We start from the raw sequence: 22,051 nt of genomic DNA on the forward strand, positions 1-22,051 counted from the left end.
TACATCAGAAGGTGATAAATGCTGTGGAGAAAAAGCAGAGAAGGAGCAGAGTAAACGCTGAAAGGGGGAGGCATTTTTAAAGTGGGAAGTCAATTAGGATCTCACAGGGAAAGTGATATTTGTGTAAAAAGCTGAAGGATTCAAGGGACTGAGCCATGAAGGTATCAGAAGGAAGAGCACTGCAGACAAAGGAAATAGCCAGTGCAAAGGCCCTGAAGCAGTCATGTGCCTGATAAGTTCTCAGAATGGCTAGTAGGTCAGGGGGGCTGGAGCAGTGAGCCAGGAAAAAAGTAGAAGGTAGAAGACAAGGTCGGGGAGGATACATGGGTGGGAGGTGGTCAGGCACCACAGAGTGCAGGATTTATAGAGCATTGTAGGAATTTGGCTTTTATTCTGAGTCAAATGGAGAAGGAGAGGAGTGACAAGATCTGACTTCCATTTTAAAAGAATCACTCGGTCCTCTGCGTTGGAAATAGTTACAGGGATTAAGGGCAAAAGCAGAGAGACCAGTTGGGGCTCTTTAAGTCAGGGGAGAAATAATGGACCAGACTAGCAGAAGTGGAGGTGGTGAGGTTCTAGATATATTTTAGACTTAGAGTCAATAAGATTTCATGAACTAAAGGTGGTATAAGATTGAAAAAAGATCAAGGAGGAAGGAGGATTCTGTTTTAGACTTGAGTAATAAGAAGGATGATCATTGAAGGGGAAAGACTGGATGGGGCAGGTTGTTTTGTTTTTTAAGCAAGATGAATAAAGATCAGGAGTTGAGTTCTGGGCATGGTAAGTTTGCAATGTGTGTGAGTTTGTGTATTTGACTTTGGAGTTTAGGAGTGAGAACTAGACCACAGATAATAGCTGGAATCCATTGACAGGGAGATGGTATTTAAAACTATGAGACGTAATGAGATCACCAAGAGAATGAGGGTCAGTAGGATGGGGGGACAGAGTGAGTGGCCAGTGAGGGAGAAGAGAAACCAAGAGCGTGTGGTGTCCTGGATCTAAGGGAAGAAAACGTTTCTATAAGGAGGGAATGATTATCTATCTCAGAAGCCACTGTGTGATCAAATAAGATGATGAATGAGATTTATTCTGGGATTTAACAAAATGGAGGGAAGGAGTGTCATTGGTTGTTTGGATAAGAGCAGTTTTGGTGGAGTGGTTGGGGAAAAGCCTGATTGGAATGGTTATGAGAGAGGAAAAGAAGAAGAATTGGATGTAGTGCATATCAACAACTCTTGAGTTATGTTGCTTGAAAGGGGATCAAAGAAATGATCCAGTAGTTGGACAGAGAAGTAAGATCAAGAGGGTTACACAGTAAAACAGAGCAAGTTAATAGATTATAGAGAAAAGAACACATCAATATATGTCAGCAATTCCACTTCTAGGAATTTTTCCTAAAGAAAGAATTTGATGACTACTCAAAGATATATATACTGTTGAAAAATGTTTTAACAAATCTTAGATGTCTATAGTAACAAACGACTAGAAATTTTTAAAATTCTACAAAATGATAATTGGTTAATAAATTAAGGTAAACACATCTTATCACCCGAAACTAAATACCAGAAAGATGTAAACATGCTTACCATGCATTAAGAGAAACTTGTCAGAAAACTGCATGTTTATTATAAATTTCCATGTCTCTGCTTATAGAAAAAAGTCAGTGTTAACAATGGTAATTTTTCTAATTAGTGGGATTATGAGTTGTCTCTTATGGGACTAGGGTTCTTCTTTTTGCTGATCCACATTTTGTAATTTTTCATAAATGTGTTATACAAGCAAGACAAAATAGTTTCAAGATCTGTCCATCTTTGGAGGCCCACATGAAAGCCACCCTGTTGTAATATCCTGCAATTTCCTGCCCTCCACCTGAATTAGGAATGAATTACAATGTTCTCTGAATTCCCACAGTTATTTCAATATTATAACACTTATTTAAGTCAGCTTTGTATTTCAACAATAAGTTAGGAAATTGTTAGTTGACTCAGAAAGGGGCTCACTGAAGAGTTGTATAAAATAATGTTCTCTGGTGTGACTTCAATTTATTGGGATATGCTTAGCCTAGAGAGCCAATAGCCTGAATTTGCTATAACTGCTTACAGAAATGCTATAGTATTTAACTCTAGAAAGTTATACCTGTGTGGATTTTAGCAATCAAAGTCTTTTTTTTAGGCCTCCATAGTAGATGATCTTTTTCTTTTCTTTTTTTCTCCACACTAAAAGGCAGAACACTTCCTGTTATTTCAATAGGCTTTTAGCTAAGATTTTTCTGTTTAGGACTTTTATAGCTTGATGTTAATTATAAACGCTGACACAATTAGTCTGAAAGTTTGATTAGCTATTTCTAAAACTTCTCTAAGTATTTTAGAACTGAGGAGAGAAGAGTTTTTCCATGTTCTACTTAATTCTCTTCCTTCTCCCTCTCTCTCTTTCTCTCTCTTTTGAAATTGACTTGTCTTCACCCATTTGATTGATCTATTTTTTCTTAATTCCCTTGAACTCAGCATTATAAATTTCCCATTTTTATTTTCAGGAACTACCAAGACTTCTTGGTTTTCTCCTGGTTTGTGGAACTTACGGGAGTTTGACTTTGTTGTGTTACACATTTCATCTTCTGGGTCAGTAATGGAGAAAAAGTCCTTGAAAACTCAAGGTCAGGGAAGATTGAAATAAATGAAAGATGCCTGTAAAATGGTAGGGTTTTTTTTTTTTTACATTTAATTTCTAAGCTAGTAAATACATTTGAATTTTAGCCAACTGGTCAGTGCACTTTCTCAAGATGCTATTATAAGAATTAAATAACCATATTGGATTAGGATGACTGAAAAACGAATCAGCAGATGGCAGGCAGTACTGTGACAAATCACTGCCTGCATCAGAGCCGGTGGAGGCCCAGGGGTTCACCTAAGGGTCAGCAGATCTCACCTTGGTTTTTGTTCAGCTTTGGCCCTGATAATCTGGAAGGAAAGACATAAACAGTTTGACTAAATCCACTAACAATATGGACTGAAAAAAGAAGCTACCACAGAATGATTTTTTTAAACCAACAAGTATGACAATAAAAAAAAGAAATGATTGGTATGAAGTTTACTTTGGAAGAATATGAGCACTTACGGAAAGGGAGGTTTGAATAGAAGATTTAAAAAAAAACTTTTTATGAGGGAATAATATAAAACAGAACACAAAGATCTTCTGTGTTCAGTTTGATTAATTTTGACAGTTTTATTCACTCCTGTAATCACCACCTAAAACAAGATATAAAACATTTCCATCATCCCAGAAATTTCCCTCCTTCTGCAGTCAACTATTTTAAAATTTCTATCTACAATGGAAGAGTATTTTTTAAAATCTCAATTCTTCAGAAAAATCAGGGAGCAGGATATGAAATGTATAAGCTTACTGTGTTCTCTTGTTATGAATTTGAGTATTTTCAAACATTTGGCCTTTGGTTTTCTATACTTGGAATCATGGATAATCTAAGCATATTTAAAATAGAATAATGATCACAAATGTATGGAAATCAAATTGATGAATTTAAAACAGGAACTAGTAGGTAGATACATTTAGATTAAAATTTCTCATGTAATTTACATATTTTTTTATTCATATATACGACAGGGAGTGGGTTAGACGGGGTGGAAAAACCTCATTTATTTGATACTTAAATTGTCATATATTATCATATTACATATTTTTCTTACAATAACTCTTGTTATAAGAATTTCTCCTAGTTTTGCAGATTAGGAAGTTAAGGCTTGAATTAAGCAATCTTGGGGAAAAAATTTCCAAGGTTTTCCAAGATGATACAGTTCCAGGAGCCAGGTCTGGATATATCTAATGCCTCACTGTCGGTGAAGCAAAGGTAGTTTATATGACAAAGAAGGCGCTGTTCCTCTTTTAACAGGTGTAGCAGCCTTATATTTAGGGTACAATCCTAGAGATGGCAAATGTGGTATGACCATAAATACGAGACTCATAGAAAAAATTAGAACTTCTATTCTTTCTTTAGCATCAGTTATTTTTTGACGGCTCCCTGTTTTGACACCTCCCTGATTTGCCTCTATCACCAGGCACAGTCAACTACCAACTCCTCTGGACTGCTTCTGTGCCATGTACATGCTTTCATTAGTTCACATGCTATATTTTGTGTTGAAATTGTGTGACTGTTTTTCTTTACTTCACTGGTAGAAGACAAAGAATTATCTTTTAAGTTACATTCTCCTAAAGCTCAGTCGAGGCCTGACATCTCATAGGCACGTGAATGCTTCGGAAAGAATGAAATGCTGGTGTCTCATTTTATGTGTGATCTCTAATACTCTTTGGAATGCTGTCAGGAAGAAGACCTCACCAGAGAGAGGCTCTTAGTGGATTGCATGCACCTGCAGTATGTGAGGGGACCCTGGGGTTGTCCTGTCAGCTGCTGAAACTGCGTCTAGCCTCTGGGCCAGTGCCTTCCTCTGTGGTCTCTGCTTATTCAAACTCAACTGTTGGTGGAACTTAATTAGTGGGCCTATATACTGTCCTGCTATTTACTTGAGCTTGTCAGAATCCCCCCAAAGATGTTGCTAATAAAATAAGTTTAAGCAATTGTCACTTAAACTATCCAAAAATGTTCTCAGGAAAATTTTAATCTGAACAAGGAATTTAGCAAGTAGTTTGGAATAGAACAAATACCATAACTGGCGTATGTTAGGTCGAGTACAGTTTATGAATAAGCAGGAGCTAATCTTAGACATAGAAAAGAACAATTAGAACATTCATAACTCTGATTTAAGTACGTATTTTGAAGTCCTTTTTTACATTAAACTCTTCTCATCAGTTTAGAAATATTATCATATGAAAATGCTTGATGGATTTGACTTCAAGATTCAAAATCAGAGAAATGAATTCCAAATACATCTTGACTATATGCAGCCCGATAATTGACACAAAATTTCTTCCTTCAACAAACATTTCAACATTTTGAAATAGTTATATTATTAAAGTCACAATGTATAGGTTCCTGATATTCTTTCCCCTATAGACATCAGTCAATAATTATGTGAGTTTGTCCAAATAAGAACAAAAGCTAAACACCCCATCCATGCCCCTGCAAACACACACACTTATGCTAACAGAATAAAATCTTTGTTGGATTTGTGATTACAGACAGAATTATGGAAATTCCATTCTATAAAAATTAGGTGGAGGGACCTTTTGGATTGTTGTCTAAAATGTTGTCCTGTTTATTCTAAATAATATTATATAGAAAGATTTAAGCAATTTGAAGATGTTTTTTCTTTGGGCAATAAATTAATCAGGTGTCAAGCTAACCAGAAATGAGAAGCTTCTGTTTACGTAGGCCACAACTGCCTGCTCCAAGACATTTACCTCTGCTTCTTTTCTTTTACTCTAGTTTATCACAATTAATTTTAATCTATCCTTTATAATCAAAATATAAGCACAAATAATGCATTGAGAGACTCATTCTCAATCAAAATATAAACATATGGAAATAATCAAAGCAATAATTTTCACTAGAATCTCTTTAATATCAGAAATGGATGTAAATGACACGTAACCTGTTACCTTTGCATGGCCAGCGTACTATTCCACTTAGAGTTCTAATGAGGCAACAGTTTCCCAGGAGAGCTTATACATGGCCCAATTACATTTCATTTCCTGATCATGCTCTCTCTTTTGAGATTTTAACCAAGAGGAAAAATAAAAATTTAAAGGATAATAAAGGCTATAAAGGATTCAAAATCTGGATAATCAGCTTTTGAATAACAATTGAAAACTCATTCTCTTTTTGGAATTTTATGAGAAATTATAGGATCTGAAACAACATAAATGCCCATATACAGGAGAATGTTTGAATAAACTGATATGTCCCTTCAAAAGCACACTCTGCAGCTATAAAAAAGAATAAGGAGCATCTCTATGGATGGAGGAATGAGAACGTGGCAATAGGGATAAGAGGGAGCAATACTTCTCTGATTATACCTTTTTGTATCTCTCCGAATCTTAGAATCTTGGTAATGTCTCACATATTCAGAAATTTTTATTTTTCTCTAAGTTGACCGATTTTATGTTTTCAAATGTATTGTCGTCATTGATATTATTTGAAAATCACACCTGTATCTATGGTTAAGTTCTTTTTTTTCATCCCCAGTTTTATTTGTGCCTTGTAATTTTTTTCATCTTTGAACAAGACTATACAGATTTGTCAATTTTATTAATCTTTTCTAAAGACAATATTGGGCTTCTTGATTCTATCTTTGTTTTCTATTTTACTAATTTCCACTCTAAAATTTTTTTTCTACTTTCTTTTAATTTATTTGCTGCTCTGATTATTCTAAATTTCTTGATGAATGCTTAACCCTGGAAATTTTTAGTCTTTTTTTCTAATATGAGCATTTTAGGGCTATAAATAACCCTCTAAGTATTGCTTTAGCTGCGTCCACCAAGTTTTTATATGTATAACTTTCATTATTTAGTTCTGAGTATTTATAGATTTCAAATATTTTTGTTTGATCTAAGACTTATTTAGATATGCATTTAATTCCTACCTGTCAGAGGATTTTTCATTTACACTTGTTTTTGATTTATAAATAAGCTTGATTGTTTTCAGAGAACATATTTGTATGAAACCAGTTCTCTAAAATTTTATAGCAAAATAAAAATATGTGGTTGGTTTTTCTTAAGTGTTCCATGTGTGGTTGAAAACCATGACTGTTCTCTAAGTGTTGACTTTAAGGTTCTGAATATTTTAATCAGATCTTAATCATTTTTTTCAAATAATACAAAGAACTTGGATCACCTTAGCCCTACCCCCACCCCCAACTTGAATGATCTGATATTTTAGTTCTGTTTTTTTTTTTTTAATTTATTAATTTTTGGGGGGTGGATAATTTTAGGCTTACAGAAAATACTGAGCAAAATATACAGAGTTCCCATATTCCTTTTTACCCCACCCCCAATTAACCATATTTTTAACCTTACGTTAGTGAGGTAGATTTGTTATAATCAATGAACCAATATTAATGCATTATTATTAGCTAAAGTTCATAGTTTAATATTAGGGTTCATTCTGTTGTACTACGGTTCTTGACAAATGTATAATAACATGTATTCATCATTATAGTATCATACAAAATAATAGTTTCGCTGCCTTAAAAATCCCCTGCCATTCACCTATTTATTCCTTCCCTCCTCCCCACAAATCCTTGGCAACCACTGATCTTTTTACTGTTCATAGTTTTGCCTCTTCCAGAATGTCATACAGTTGGAATCATACAGTGTGTGGCCTTTTCAGAATGCCTTCTTTCACTTAGCAACATGCAGTTAAGTTTCCTCCATGTCTTTTCATAGCTCCATAGCTCATTTCAATTCTGGGTGTTTTTTTGTTTGGTTTTTTGAGTCCGAAAATAAGACACTCTTAGGTAATTCTTGTTTAGATTTACCTACATATTTACAAATTTCTTGGCTTACTATCTTTCTTGCATCAGATTTTCCTTTAGCAATCATTATTCATCTTCCTTTCATGAAGGAATAAAAGCACTCTTAAAAACACAAAATACATTTATTTTACTCTCATTGTTGAGATAGCTTTTCTGAGCAAATATTTCCAGATTGACCGATTTTTATCAGCATTTTGAAGATGATATGCTGCTATCTTCAATATCTGTTGTTGAAGAGTTAGTTATAACTGTAATGTCTATACCCTTGTAACTAACTGATCTAACTCTTCTACCTGGCTGCATTTAAAGAGTTTCTTTTTGTTTTTGGTCTTTTAATATCATTATGAAATTAAAAGTGAAGATAACATTTTATTTAAATCTTATTATCATAAGTTGTGTTTTATATATCTTTGGGTTCTTGTCTTTCATTAGCTGTTGGAAAATTTGGAATTACTATCCTATTGCCTTTCTTTCATTCCCTTTGAGATTGTTACTAAATGTATTTGACCTTTTTATTGTCCTCAGTGTCTCTTAACTTCTCTTTTCATGTTGCATGTCTTCAAATCTGTGCTGTGTTTTGCATTTATCAACTGATTAGTTAATTCTCTCCTCCACCAAGTCTAATCAGCTGCGAAACACATTCATTCTTGAGTTTTACATTTTAACAATAATTTTCATTTCTAGGTGCTTTAGGTTTTTTTTCCCCTCAAAATTGGTTGGCAAGTTTTCATAGTCTTATTCCTAGAATCCTTTATTTTTTGGTAACCTACTATTTATTTCTTTAAATATTTCTTAAAACTTCATTTCTTTATCTCATCATTTAAATGTCTATGTCCTTTAAGGTTAAAGTCTGTTTATTTTTGCTTAATCTCTCTCAGGAGACTGAGAATGGATTTTTCCCTGTGTGTTTGGTAACTTTTAAAATTGTGAGCTCATATTTGGCTGAACCTGATCTGTGGGAATCCTGAGATACTAAATTGAGGATGCTTTCCCTAGAGATGATTTGCATTTAGTACTGATGCGGCCAACACCACCCTGGGATAACACTTTAGCCACACTTAAGAATTCAGGATTAAATGTGGGAGTTGCAGATTCAGCTTTTGTCCACCTTGTTGGAAGCCCCAGGTTCAGTCATTTAATTCCATGGTGATAGAGGCAAGTCTACCTTGCTGCTCTTTGCTCTGGTTTCAGCTTCACCTCACCCTGCCTGTCAGATTCTTGAGTATCCTTCTGCGCATTGCTATAGGATAGAGAATTTCTTTTTTAAAGTTCTTTAACAAAATTTTTATTGAAGTACAGTTGATTTAAAATGTTGTTAATTTCTGCTGTACATCAGAGTGACTCAGTTTTACACCTATATACATTTCTTTTTTAAATAATTTTTTCCATTATGGTTTATCACAGGAAATTGAATATAGTTCCCTGTGCTATACAGTAGGACCTTGTTTTTTTTTTTTTTTTAAAGATATTTTTCCTAGGTGCTTGTTTTCTCTAATAGTAAGCTACACCAGTGTTGTCTTTTTTTTTTTTAATTTTTATTTATTTATTCATTTTTGGCTGTGTTAGGTCTTCGTTTCTGTGAGAGGGCTTTCTCTAGTTGCAGCGAGTGGGGGTCACTCTTCATCGCGGTGCACGGGCCTCTCACTATCGTGGCCTCTTTTGTTGCGGAGCACAGGCTCCAGACGCGCAGGCTCAGTAGTTGTGGCTCACGGGCCCAGTTGCTCCGCGGCATGTGGGATCTTCCCAGACCAGGGCTCGAACCCGTGTCCCCTGCATTGGCAGGCAGATTCTCAACCACTGCGCCACCAGGGAAGCCCGGACCTTGTTGTTTATTCATTTTATATGTAACAGTTTGCATCTACTAACCCCAAATTCCCAGTCCGTTCCTCTCCCACCCCCCCTTCCCCTTGGCAACCACAAGTCTGTTCTCTATATCTGTGAGTCTGTGAGTCTGTTTCTGTTTTGTAGATAGGTTCATTTGTGCCATGTTTTATATTCCACATATAAATGATATCATATGGTATTTCTCTTTCTGACTTACTTCACTTAGTATGAAAATATCCAGGTCCACCCATATTGCTGCAAATGGCATTATTTTTCTTTTTTTATGGCTGAGTAGTATTCCATTGTATATTTTATTCATTCATCTGTTGATGGACATTTAGGTTGTTTCCATGTCTTGGCTATTTTGAATAGTGCTGCTATGAACATAGGGGTGCGTGTATCTTTTTGAAATATAGTTTTGTCTGGATATATGCCTGGAGTGGGATTGCTGGATCATATGGTAATTCTATTTTTAGTTTTCTGAGGACCCTCCATACTGTTCTCCATAGTGGCTGCACCAACTTACATTCCCACCAACAGTGTAGGAGGGTTCTGTTTTCTCCACACCCTCTCCATCATTTGTTATTTGTAGACTTTTTAATGATGGCTATTCTGACTGGCGTGAGGTGGTACCTCATTGTAGTTTTTGCATTTCTCTAATCATTAGCAATGTTGAACATCTTTTCATCTGCCTGTTGGCCATCTGTATGTCTTCTTTGGAGAAATGTCTATTTAGGTCTTCTGCCCATTTTTTGATTGGGTTGTTTGTTTTTTTGTTGTTGAGGCTAGAGCATTTTTTAATATTATTTGATCATGGAGTTTTTTTGGGGGGGGTGGGGGGACTTATTTTCAGATCTAGTTTTCCAATGAACATTCCTTGAGCAATGCTGTTCTAGTTCAACACCTTCATTTTATAGGTGAGGAAACTGAAGCTATGTGACTTATCCAGTGTTTCACAAAGAATTGGCGTTAGAACCAGGGGAAAATCCTTTACGTCATAAAACTAGTGTGCTTTCTAACCCTGGAAAATTCCATAAGTAGAATGTATGTGACATGTCTCACCATTAGACATGTTTCTAAGAATGACTATCTTGGGGTGGATATTTGTTAAAATATATAAGTAAAATCTTAGATTTTTTTTGGAGAGAGGATTTTTTTGGGGGTGGGGGGGTGATGTTATGATAGGTATTGTGCTTGGTTGGAGAATACACTATGTAGTTTCCCAATAATTAGGCTAGGTGTTTTAGAAAGATATTTATATACTCTAGGGTATTGCTGTTGAAATACAGAGGGGCAAGGCATTAATAAGTAAGTTCATGGGCCAATTTATCCAGATGAAAGCCTTTGAATTGAAATGTGCATTATTTAACAGTCCTATTCTTTGATATACAATTGGGATACTGGTGATTTAATTTTGGGACATCAGATTTGAAATGCCAACTTTAATCTGTATTCCCATTTTAAGTCTCATGCCTTAAAAATAGTATTTGTAACTAAAAAGTTTGCTGAATCTTATATTTCAATTTCTTACCATTATATATTTTGCTTATACTTTACACATATTTTTAATACCCCTACTGGTAGTTCTCCCTGCAGATAGATATTTGTTACCATTGTTTTAATAAGCAGTTAGTACTGAATTGAAATTTGAAACTCTTTATCTGTCACTCACTGAATTATAGAATACTGGAGTTTGAAGGATTCTTAGGTGGTGGAATCTAAGTTCAGGGCCTCAGATTCTGAATTAACCACCAAGCAAATGGTATAGATCTTTTACTACTTGGAAATATTTTTATCATTTATTGAGCAAGTATTTCTGTTGGGTATCTATTAAATTCTAGGCATTATGATGTGTACATATAAAACAGCCCCTGCCCAAACAAACTTGTAACTGTGTGTAAGACAGACAAGCAAATGAACATTTAGAGGTCAATGTGAAGCATTTGGGCATCTGCATTCCCAAAAAGCAATTGGAAACCTTGAGGGCAACTAAACCTAGTAGGGATGTGAGGACCAGTCTTCTGGGATAAATATGCAATTAACTCTTTTCTTGCTCCTTCCAAACATTCACCACTCTCTTTAAACCCTATGCCAACCTCCCCTCTTTTCTCCTGGGCTCATTTTTTTTCTCTCTGAAATAACTATTAAGCAAGACTCTGTCCATTCTCACTTTCGTTAACTTTCCTCATCTTTTCTCATCCACCATGTTGGGGGGTGGCTGTGGAAGAGCTGTCCTTTTCATCCAAAGCAGCTTCTGTCTGCCCAGGTCCATCTCCAACCCATCATCCAACCCAGCCTCCTCCCTCCTGGGATCCTGTTTGCTTTCTCCAACTCACTCACTCTCGTGCTCACTCTTTGTTGCTCTCTCTTCCCCTTCCTCTGTCTCTCTCTTCCTCTCCCTCTCTATCCTGTCCCCTTCTCTCAAACCACAGGATACCACATCCACCCCACCCCTCATCCCTAGCAGATAGTGACTGTCTAGGCTCTCTCTTTTGAATGATTTCCTCTCAGTCCATAAGCATTAGATTATCTCCCATCTTGAAATAAACAAAACAAAAACTGTTTCCCTTGGCCCTTGTTCCTTCTTGCCCTCCTTACCGCCACAATTTAAAATGGTCATTGTTCATGTCTTACTTTCTCCAATTGCTCTTCTCTCTACAGTGTGGCTTCTGCCCTCACCTTTGCCCTGTGATTGGTCTAATGAAAGTTATCACAGTCTTCAAATAGACTGTGGACTATTTCCAGTCTTCATCCCACTTCATATTCTTGCTGAAAGCTCTCTTCTTGAAGTGCTCATTTAGTCGACTTGGTAACACTCTGTTCTCCACTAGTCTGACTGGTTGTTGTTTCTCAGGCTCCTCTGTAAGCAACTCTGCCACAGGCTTGTTTTTGCCCAATTGATTGGTCCCATGGTAAGCTTTCTCCAAAAAATCAACTTTAAATATAAGGATCCAAATATATTGGATGGAAAAGAATAGAAAAAATATACTGTGCAGTCATTAACCAGATGATTAATATCATTAATATTAATATCAGATAAATTGATATCAACATAAGGAATATTAACAGGGGTCAATTTGTTAAGATGATATAATAGTCCAAATGATAACAACAGAGCTTTGATATATGAAGCAAAACAGAAGAAATTTAAAAAAGAAATAGACAAATGCACAATTATAGTTGGAGATTTTAACATTCCCTTTCAGTATAATTGACTTAGTTAATATTTATAGAACGTTCCACCCAACAACAGTAGAATATGCATTCCTTAGGTATACATAGAACACATGACCATGTTATATGGTCAATAAGACAAACCATATTTTGGGCCATAAAATCCTTAATAAATTGAAAAGTGTTGAAATCATGTTCTCTGGGATTTAAATTGGAAATCAATGGAAACATATCTGAAAAATATCTAAATATTTGGAAATTAAACAGCACACTTTTCAATAAAACAAGATAAAAGAAAAAAATCACAAGGTAAATTAAATATTTTGAACTGAATGCCACCTTAACAAACTTAAAAAAAAAAAAGGAGTAAATTAAACACAGAGGTAAGCAATGAGAAGAAAAATAATAAAGATAGTAGCAGAATTTTTAAAAATAAAATGGACAAAATTAGGGAAAATTAATGAAATTAAAAGGTCGTTGTTTGAAAGGAATCAATAAAAGCAATTAACATTTAACCAGATTGCTCAAGAAACAAAAAGAAAAGGCAAAAATTGCTAATTTCAGGAATGAGTGGAGTGTTACAACAGATATTTAAAAAATAAGGAAGTATTATGAACACCTTCAGACCAATAAATTTGACAACTTATAAATTCCTACCAAAGCACACTCAAGAAGAAATATATACCATGTGATCTAGCCATTACGTTCCTAGGTATCTATGCAAAAGAAATGAAAATTTATATATACATGTTTATAGCGGCATTATTCATAATCACCAAAAGGTAGAAACAACCCAAATGTCCATCAACTGATGAATGGTAAACAAAATGTGATATATCCCTACAATGGATTATTATTCAGCAATAAATAAAGTACTGATACATGCTGTAATATAGATCAATCTTGAAAACATAATAAGTGAAAGAAATCAGTTATAAAAGACAACATATTATATGTATTCCATTTTTGTGAAGTGTCCAGAATAGGCAATTCTAGAGAAACAGAAAATAGATAGTGGTTGCTTAAGGCAGGTTGAGGGGAGTGACTGCTAAAGGTTATAGCGTTTCTTTTTGGGGTGATGCAGTGTCCTGAAATTTACTGTAGTGATAGTTATACGACTACTTGAATCTAAAAATTCCTTTGAATTGTACACTTTAAATAGGTGAATGGGGACTTCCCTGGTGGTGCAGTGGTTGAGAACCCGCCTGCCAGTGCAGGGGACACGGGTTTGAACCCTGGTCCGGGAAGATCCCACATGCCACGGAGCAACTAAGCCAACGCACCTAGAGCCTGTGCTCTGCACCTAGAGCCTGTGCTCTGCAACAAGAGAAGCCACTGCAATGAGAAGCCTGTGTACTGCAATGAAGAGTAGCCCCCGCTCGCCGCAACTAGAGAAAGCCCGCGCAGCAGTGAAGACCCAACGCAGCCAAAAATGAATGAATGAATGAATAAATAATTAAATAGGTGAATGATAGGGTATGTGAAGCTCAATAAAGCTGTTATATCAAAGAAGAAAAATATAACCTGAATAGCCTCTATCTCTTAAAGAAACTAAATTCATAGTTTAAAACTTTACCCAAAAGAAAACCGCAGTCCCAGATGTATTCATTGGTGAATTCTACTAAGCATTTAAGGAAAAGAAACAATACCAAATCTACAAAAACGCTTACAGAAAATAGAAGAGGAAGAAACACTTCATAATTCATTCTATGAGGCATCACTCCAATACCAAAATCAAAGGCATTAAAAAAAACCTGTATACTAATATTGCTTATGAATATAAATGCAACAATCCTTTAAAAAATTAGCAAATTAAATACAGCAGTATATGATAAGAATAATACATCATGACTGTTATGGACTGAATTCTGTCCCCACTGCCCCTGCCCACCAAATTCATAGGTTGAAGCCCTAACCCCCCAATGTAACTGTAATTGGAGATAAGGCCTTTAAAGCAATAACTAAGGTTAAATGAGGTCATAAAGATGAGGCCCTAATCCTACAGGACTGATGTCCTTTTAAAAAGAGGGAGAGATACCAGAGGTCTCTTTCTCTCTCTCTCTCTGCACATGCACAGAGTAAAGACCATGTGAGGACTCAGTAAGAAGGGCCATCTGCAAGCCAGGAAGAGAGGTCTCATCAGAAACCAACCCTACTAGCACCTTGATCTTGGCATTATAGCCTCCAAAATGTAAGAAAATAAATTTCTGTTGTTTAAGACATCCAGTCTGTGGTATTCTGTTATGGCAGCCCTAGAAGACTAATACAATAACCAGATAGTTTCTCCCAGAAATGTAAGGTTGGATTAACATTAGAAAACTAAGCATGTTTTTAACTATATTAACTGACTAAAAAAAAGAAAAATCGTATGATACCCTCAACAGATGCAGAAAAACCATTTGACAATTTGCAAAAATAACTCATAAGAAAAAATCGTTTCAACAAACTAGGAGTGGAAGAGAACTTTCTCAACCTGCTAAAGAAGAGCTAACATTATAATTAGTGGTGAAAGACTGCTTTCCTTTTGAGGTCAGAAATGAGGCAAAGTTGTTCACTCTCATCACTCCTGTTTAACATCTTGCTGGAAGCTAAATCCAGTAAAATAAGGCCAGTAAAAAATAGAAGATATGTAGATAGGCAGAGAGGAATAAAATTATTTTAATTCTCAGATGACAAGATCGTCCACATAGAATATGGTACTATTCTTACTACTAGAAATAGTGACTTTAACAAGGTCACAGTACATAAAGTCAATATAGAAAAATCAGTTGTATTTCTAGCAAAAGCTGTTGGAAGTTGAAAAATGATACAAATTATAATAGCATAAAAACAAAATCCTTAGGGATACATTTAACAAAATATGTGCAAGAATTGTACACAAACTACAAAATGTTGAGGAAAATTAGAGAGATATGCTATATTTGTGCATCAGAAGAGTAAATATTGTAAGATGTCAATTATCCCCCAATTAATCTACAAATTCAATGTAATCTCAATTCAAATTCCAACAGATGTTTTGAGGAAATTGATAAAATTTTCTAAAATTTATATGGAAATGAAAAAGTCTTACAATAGCCAAAGCAAATTGAGGGGAAAAAAGTTGGATGCTTTACTCTAAAGGCTTACTTACACTAAAGTCTTTCTCTAAGACTTACTCTAAAAATACAGTAACCATGTTGGTGAGGTACAGTATAAGCATATAGATCACTTGAAAAAAATGGGGAGTCCAGAAATAAACCCACAATATAGGGTCTCCTGATTTTTTGAAATGGTGCCAAGGTGAATTCAGAGGGAAAGGATAATCTTTTCACCAAATGGTGCTGGAACATTTTGATATCCATATGCAATGAAATAAAACTCAGTGCTTGCTTTATACTATATAGAAAAACTAGGAAACTGAAAATGGATCACTGACTTAAACTAAGAGTGATAGCAAAACAAAACAAAACAAAAACAAACAAAAAAACTGCTAGAAGAAAACACAGGACAATTTTTTTAATGAACTTAAGCAAAGATTTCTTAGATGAGATGCAAAAATCATGACCTACCAAAAATTAAAAGTGATAAATGTGATTTTATCAAAATTAAAACTTTTGCTTTTCAAAATTTACTGTTAAGAAAATGAAAAGACAAGACACAGTCTGTGATTTACAAGAACTATATCTGATAAAGGACTGTATCCATAATATAAAAAGAACATTTATGACACAGTAAGAAAACCAATAATTTTTAAATGAGTAAAACAGAGATATAAAAGTGGAAAATAAGCACATGAAAAGATCCTCAACATCATAGTCAATAGGGGAATGCAAATTAAAACTGTTGATACAATGAGCTGTCACCAAATATCTCCCTAGAATGGATGAGATTAACAAGATGTTAATCTCCCTGACAATACAGATGTTGACAGGAATATGGAGAAACTAGAATTCTCATACTAGCTGCTGGGCATGCTGAATAGTATCACCACTTTGGAAAAAAGTTTCACCGGTTTTTAAAGAAGGAAAACCTACATTTGCCCTAAGATCCAGCAATGCCACTACTAGGCATTTATCCAAGCAATAAGAACATATGTTCACACAAAGACATATATGTCTCAATCCTGCGACAGAAAATGGAATAAACATTAAATGACAGAAGAGAAAGATGACAACAACATACGGAACAAAGTGGATCAACAGTTTTCAAAGGAGGGGGTTGATATGAGTCAGAACAATAGTTTGGAAGCAGATGGTGGGGAGCCTAGAGTCGTCTTATACTTCTTCCAGCCTGACTTTTAGAAATGTGGAATTGAGACTTCCCTGGTGGTTAAGAATCTGCCTGCCAATACAGTGAGCATGGGTTCAATCCCTGGTCCAGGAAGATCCCACGTGCTGCAGAGCAACTAAGCCTGTGCGCCACAACTACTGAGCCTGCATGCCACAACTACTGAAGCCCGCGTGCCTAGAGCCCATGCTCTGCAACAAGAGAAGCCACCACAATGAGAAGCCTGTGCACCGCAACAAAGAGTAGCCCCCGCTTGCCGCAACTAGAGAAAGCCCGTGTGCAGCAATGAAGACCCAATGCAGCCATAAATAAATAAATATATTTAAAAAAAAAAATGTGGAATTATCAAGGAAAAACTGTTTTGTTTGAGGTGAGGGAGTTGTCTAGAAAAGAATTGGCAAGGAAGGGGAGTTTACTGATAAGAGAGCAATTATAGATTACCTCCATAACTGGATCAAAAGCAATATAAGTACAACTGTAGAAGATAACTGTCTGTTCAGGCGGCTATAACAAAATACCATAGGCTGGATGGCTCATAAGCAACAGAAACTGTTTCTCACTGTCTGGAGACTAAGAGGTCCAAGATCAAGGCACTGACCGATTCACTCCTCGTTCGTAGACCGCCATCTTCTTGTTGTGTCTTCACATGGTAGAAAGGGTAAGGGAGTGTTCTGGCACCTCTTTTATAAGGTTTCTAATCCCATTCATGAGAGCCCCACCCCATAATCTAATTACCTCCCCCAAACCTCACCTCCAAACACTATAACGTTGGGAATAAGTTTTTTTTTTTTTTAACATCTTTATTGGAGTATAATTGCTTTACAGTGTTGTGTTAGTTTCTGCTGTACAACAAAGTGAATCAACTATATGTGTACATATATCCCCATATCCCCGCCCTCTTGCATCTCCCTCCCACCCTCCCTATCCCACTCCTCTAGGCGGTCACAAAGCATCTAGCTGATCTCCCCGTGCTATGCAGCAGCTTCCCACTATGGAAATAGGTTTCAACACAAGAATTTTGTTGGGACACAAACATACAGTATATAGGGATAACAAGTTTTTTTTTTTTTTAATTAGATTTTGGATCTATGCATAAAATAGACTATTTAATAGAAAACTTTAATTTGTTGCTGATTTGGAAAGTCTTAAGACCAGCCAGTGCCATTATGAGAATTAAATATTCAATTACTATATCCCACTGAATTTTACCTATTCTAGATTAACGTAAATTTTAAAAATTTATGCATAAATACTACTTGGATACAGTTGTTTGATAAACTTTATATGTTTTCAGGTTATTCTACTCTGTAGGTTTATGAATAGGCCTATAGGCCAGTAGTAAAAGGCACAGGCTCTGGGGAAGACTGGTTTGAATCCTACATCCACGGTTTAAACATGAATGGCGAATTAGGTAATTTCTTTAAACCTCAGGTTCTCCTTCTGTAAAATAGGGATAATGCCTAGCTCAGAGCTGTCATGAGGATTATATGAAAAAATTAATATAAAATGCTTCATACTTAGTAAGTGCTCAATGTCAGCTACTGTGATGATAGGAAATGCTATTTCTATTGTTAAAGGAGAATTAGAAAATTTAACAGAAATTTAACCCTGAGAGCTCTTGGGTCACAATACTCTTCTTGTTTTTGGTCTCAACTCTTTCGACAAGTATGTGTTCTAAAAAGAGACTGGAAACCTCATAGACCTTCCCTCCTCCCAGTGGTGCTGATGGACCCATGTGGGATTGAGCCACACCTGCTTTAGACTCTGTGGGTTGTGACACTGAATGGTATCTGGCTAGTATGGACCAGAAACTTGGGTGTCTGGTGTGACCCTCATATTAAGAGGATCTGTAGGTATGTATGCTAGTTATGTTACAAACCAGGTTTGTTTTCCAGATGCACAGCAAGTCAAACACCGAGACACTGAGATCTGCAGCAGAGAAAGGGTTTATTCATAAGGCAGCCAAGTGAGGCGACTGGAGAAATCTCAGATTTGCTGCCCCGAAGGTGAGGGGCTTGATATGTTTATGCAATAAAGAAGCAGGGTAGACTTTGGTGTGGGGAAAGGTGATTACAGGTAGGGAAAGATGAGGTAATCACTGTTCTGCCCAAGTGTATCTGTGTTACATGCTTCTTAATGGGATGCATGTTCAAAAATGGAGATGTTTAGCATGATCTGAGGGTGGAGTATTTGGCCCTCTGACATCAAAATGTCATTCAGTGGATGCCTACACAGGCCCAGTTTTAGGGCTAGTGGTTCCAACCAGTCTTAGCTGGCCCAAACTGGACAAGAGCTGACTCCAAGTTTCTGGAAAACAGCTTAAGTCCCCATTACTATACAACCCCATACATCAGAGGTGTCATCTGTAGCGAGTGGTTAAGGACACAAAAAAATAATTAAGGTGAGCTTGGTCAGTGAAGACAGATTACAAGTGGAGGATTTTTTTTTCATGTTTAAGTATAAATTTATATAAATACAGATTATCCAAATAAATAACATACATACTCTTATCACATAGAGAAAAATTGCTAACAGTTTGTTGGTTTTTCATATATATGGCAGACTTTAAAAACAAGATAACTAACATTATATACTTTTCATTATCTCTCTCTCTCTGTCTCTCTCTCTATGTTGTCATTGTTATTACCAAAGGCTGCATGCCAGTTGGTTAACCAGGGCCATGTTGGTGACACCTAGACTATTTTGGTATTTCCAGCATTTTTGATTCATGTTAAGTTTATTAGCTTCACTGAAGCCCCTCACATCTCTTAGGTCAGTTTGTAGGAACACTCTTAAACCAATCACTGACATGAAGAATAAAATGATGGTGATTAGCTTGAACTAAGAAATGTTTCTAGGAGGCTTCTATACATAATTTTCCCTCATTCTCTTAAAACCTCTTCCATCTGTTTAATTATACAGATACAAAACCTGAGACTCAGAAGTAGTAAGCAACATGCCTAAGCCATAAAGCTTGTCAATGACAAAGTCAAAAACAAAATCTCCCAAACCCAGCTGTTAATTTAGTGTTCTTTGCCTACTTCAAAGTCTATCCATAGGGACAGTCTGTGACTTCATTCTGTGTTGTCCTATGGTAGGTGCTTAATAAGTACTGGTTAATTGTGAAGATGAATGCCACCAGCCCCGATATTTTTATGGCATGGAGTTTAATATATTTTTCTATAAAAATATGTCCAGTGAGGGCCATGTCTTTGGGATAGAAATTATTATGGGAGAAAAATATGTTTTTCTCTATAGTTGTAAACCCCCAAAATTAATTTCTTTAAATTATACCATATTTTTATTGCTCACAGCTCCGCATAACAGATTTGAAAGATAAGACCAGAAAGATAAACTACACTGGAATTTGGGCCAAGACAGGATGAGATCTGCCTATAGGAAATGACCATTTGTGTATTATAGATCTCTGCCTTTTTTGTTGTTGTTATAAAAGATTTATTTATTTATTTATTTATTTGCTATACAGTAGGTCCTTTTTAGAAAAATATTTATTTTATATTGGAGTATAGTTAGTTTCAGGTGTACAGCAAAGTGATTCAGTTATACATATACATATATATATATATCCATTCTTTTTAAGATTCTTTTCCCATATAGGTTATTACAGAATATTGAATAGAGTTCCCTGTGCTATACAGTAGGTCCTTGTTGATTATCTGTTTTATATATAGTAGTGTGTATATGTTAATCCTGAACTCCTAATTTATCCCTCCCCACCACCTTTCCCCTTTGGTAACCATAAGTTTGTTTTTGAAGTCTGTGAGTCTGTTTCTATTTTGTAAATAAGTTCATTTGTATCATTTTTTTCAGATTCCACATGTAAGCGATATGATATTTGTTGTTCTTTCTCTGACTTACTTCACTTAGTATGATAATCTCCAGTTCCATCCATGTTGCTGCAAATGGCATTATTTCATTCTTTTTTATGGCTGAGTAATATTCCATTGTATGTATGTACCACATCTTCTTTATCCATTCATCTGTCAATGAACATTTAGGTTGCTTCCATGTCTGGGCTATTGTAAATAGTTATGCAATGAACATTGGGGTTCATGTATCTTTTTGAATTAGAGTTTTCTCCAGAGTGGGATTGCAGGATCATATGGTAACTATAGTTTTAGTTTTTTTAAGGAACCTCCATACTGTTCTCCATAGTGGCTATACCAATTTACATTCCCACCAACAGTGTAGGAGGGTTCCCTTTTCTCTATACCCTCTCCAGCATTAATTATTTGTAGACTTTTTGATGATGACCATTCTGACTGGTGTGAGGTGATGCCTCATTGTAGTTTTGATTTGCATTTCTCTAATAATTAGTGATGTTGAGCATCTTTTCATGTGCTTTTTGGCCACCTATATGTCTTTTTTGGAGAAATGTCTACTTAGATCTGCTGCCCATTTTTTGATTGGGTTGGGTTTTTTTTTTTTTTTTTGATATTGAGATGCATCAGCTGTTTGTATATTTTGGAGATTAATCCCTTGTCGGTTGCATCATTTGCAAATATTTTTTCCCATTCTGTGGGTTGTCTTTTCACTTTGTTTATGGTTTCCTTTGCTGTGCAAAAGATCTTAAGTTTACTTAGGTCCCATTTGTTTATTTTTGTTTTTATTTTCATTACTCTAAGAGGTGGATTCAAAAAGATATTTCTGCAATTTATGTCAAAAGGTGTTATGCCTATGTTTTCCTCTAGGAGTTTTACAGTATCTGATCTTACATTTAGGTCTTTAATCCATTTTGAGTTTATTTTTGTGTATAGTGTTAGGGAGTGTTCTAATTTCATTCTTTTACATGTAGCTGTCCAGTTTTTCCAGCACCACTTATTGAAGAGACTGTCTTTTCTCCATTGTATAATCTTGCCTCCTTGTTGTAGATTAATTGACTGTAGGTGTGTGGTTTTATTGCTGGGCTTTCTATCCTGTTCCATTGATCTATATTTCTGTTTTTGTACCAGTACCATACTGTCTTGATTACTGTAGCTTTGTAGTATAGACTTAAGTCAGAGAGCCTGATTTCTCCAGCTCTGATATTCTTTCTCAAGACTGTGTTGGCTATTCAGTCTCTTGTGTTTTCATACAAATTTAAGTGTTTTTGTTCTAGTTCTGTGAAGAATGTCATTGGTAATTTGATAGGAATTGCATTGAATCTGTAGCTTGCCTTGGGTAGTGTAGTCATTTTGACACTATTGATTCTTCCAATCCAAGAACATGGTACATCTTTCCATTTGTTTGTGTCATCTTCATTTTCTTTCATCAACCTCTCATAGTTTTTGGAATACTACAGGTCCTTTGCCTCCTTAGGTAGGTTTATTCCTAGGTATTTTATT

The 22,051-nt window shown here is 35.6% G+C and overlaps 1 long non-coding RNA gene across 1 annotated transcript in view; it reads left to right on the plus strand.

Annotated features, from left to right (window-relative positions):
* The first annotated feature begins 2,355 nt into the window (after positions 1–2,355).
* LOC309635029 overlaps positions 2,356–22,051 on the plus strand; it is a 207,757-nt gene continuing 188,061 nt past the window's right edge. The window contains exon 1 of the long non-coding RNA XR_014248591.1: positions 2,356–12,806. This is a non-coding gene — a long non-coding RNA (uncharacterized lncRNA). The remainder of the gene's footprint in view (positions 12,807–22,051) is intronic.

The sequence above is a fragment of the Balaenoptera borealis genome (genome assembly GCF_965194805.1).
Source record: "Balaenoptera borealis genome assembly, chromosome: 9".
NCBI lineage: Eukaryota > Metazoa > Chordata > Mammalia > Artiodactyla > Balaenopteridae > Balaenoptera > Balaenoptera borealis.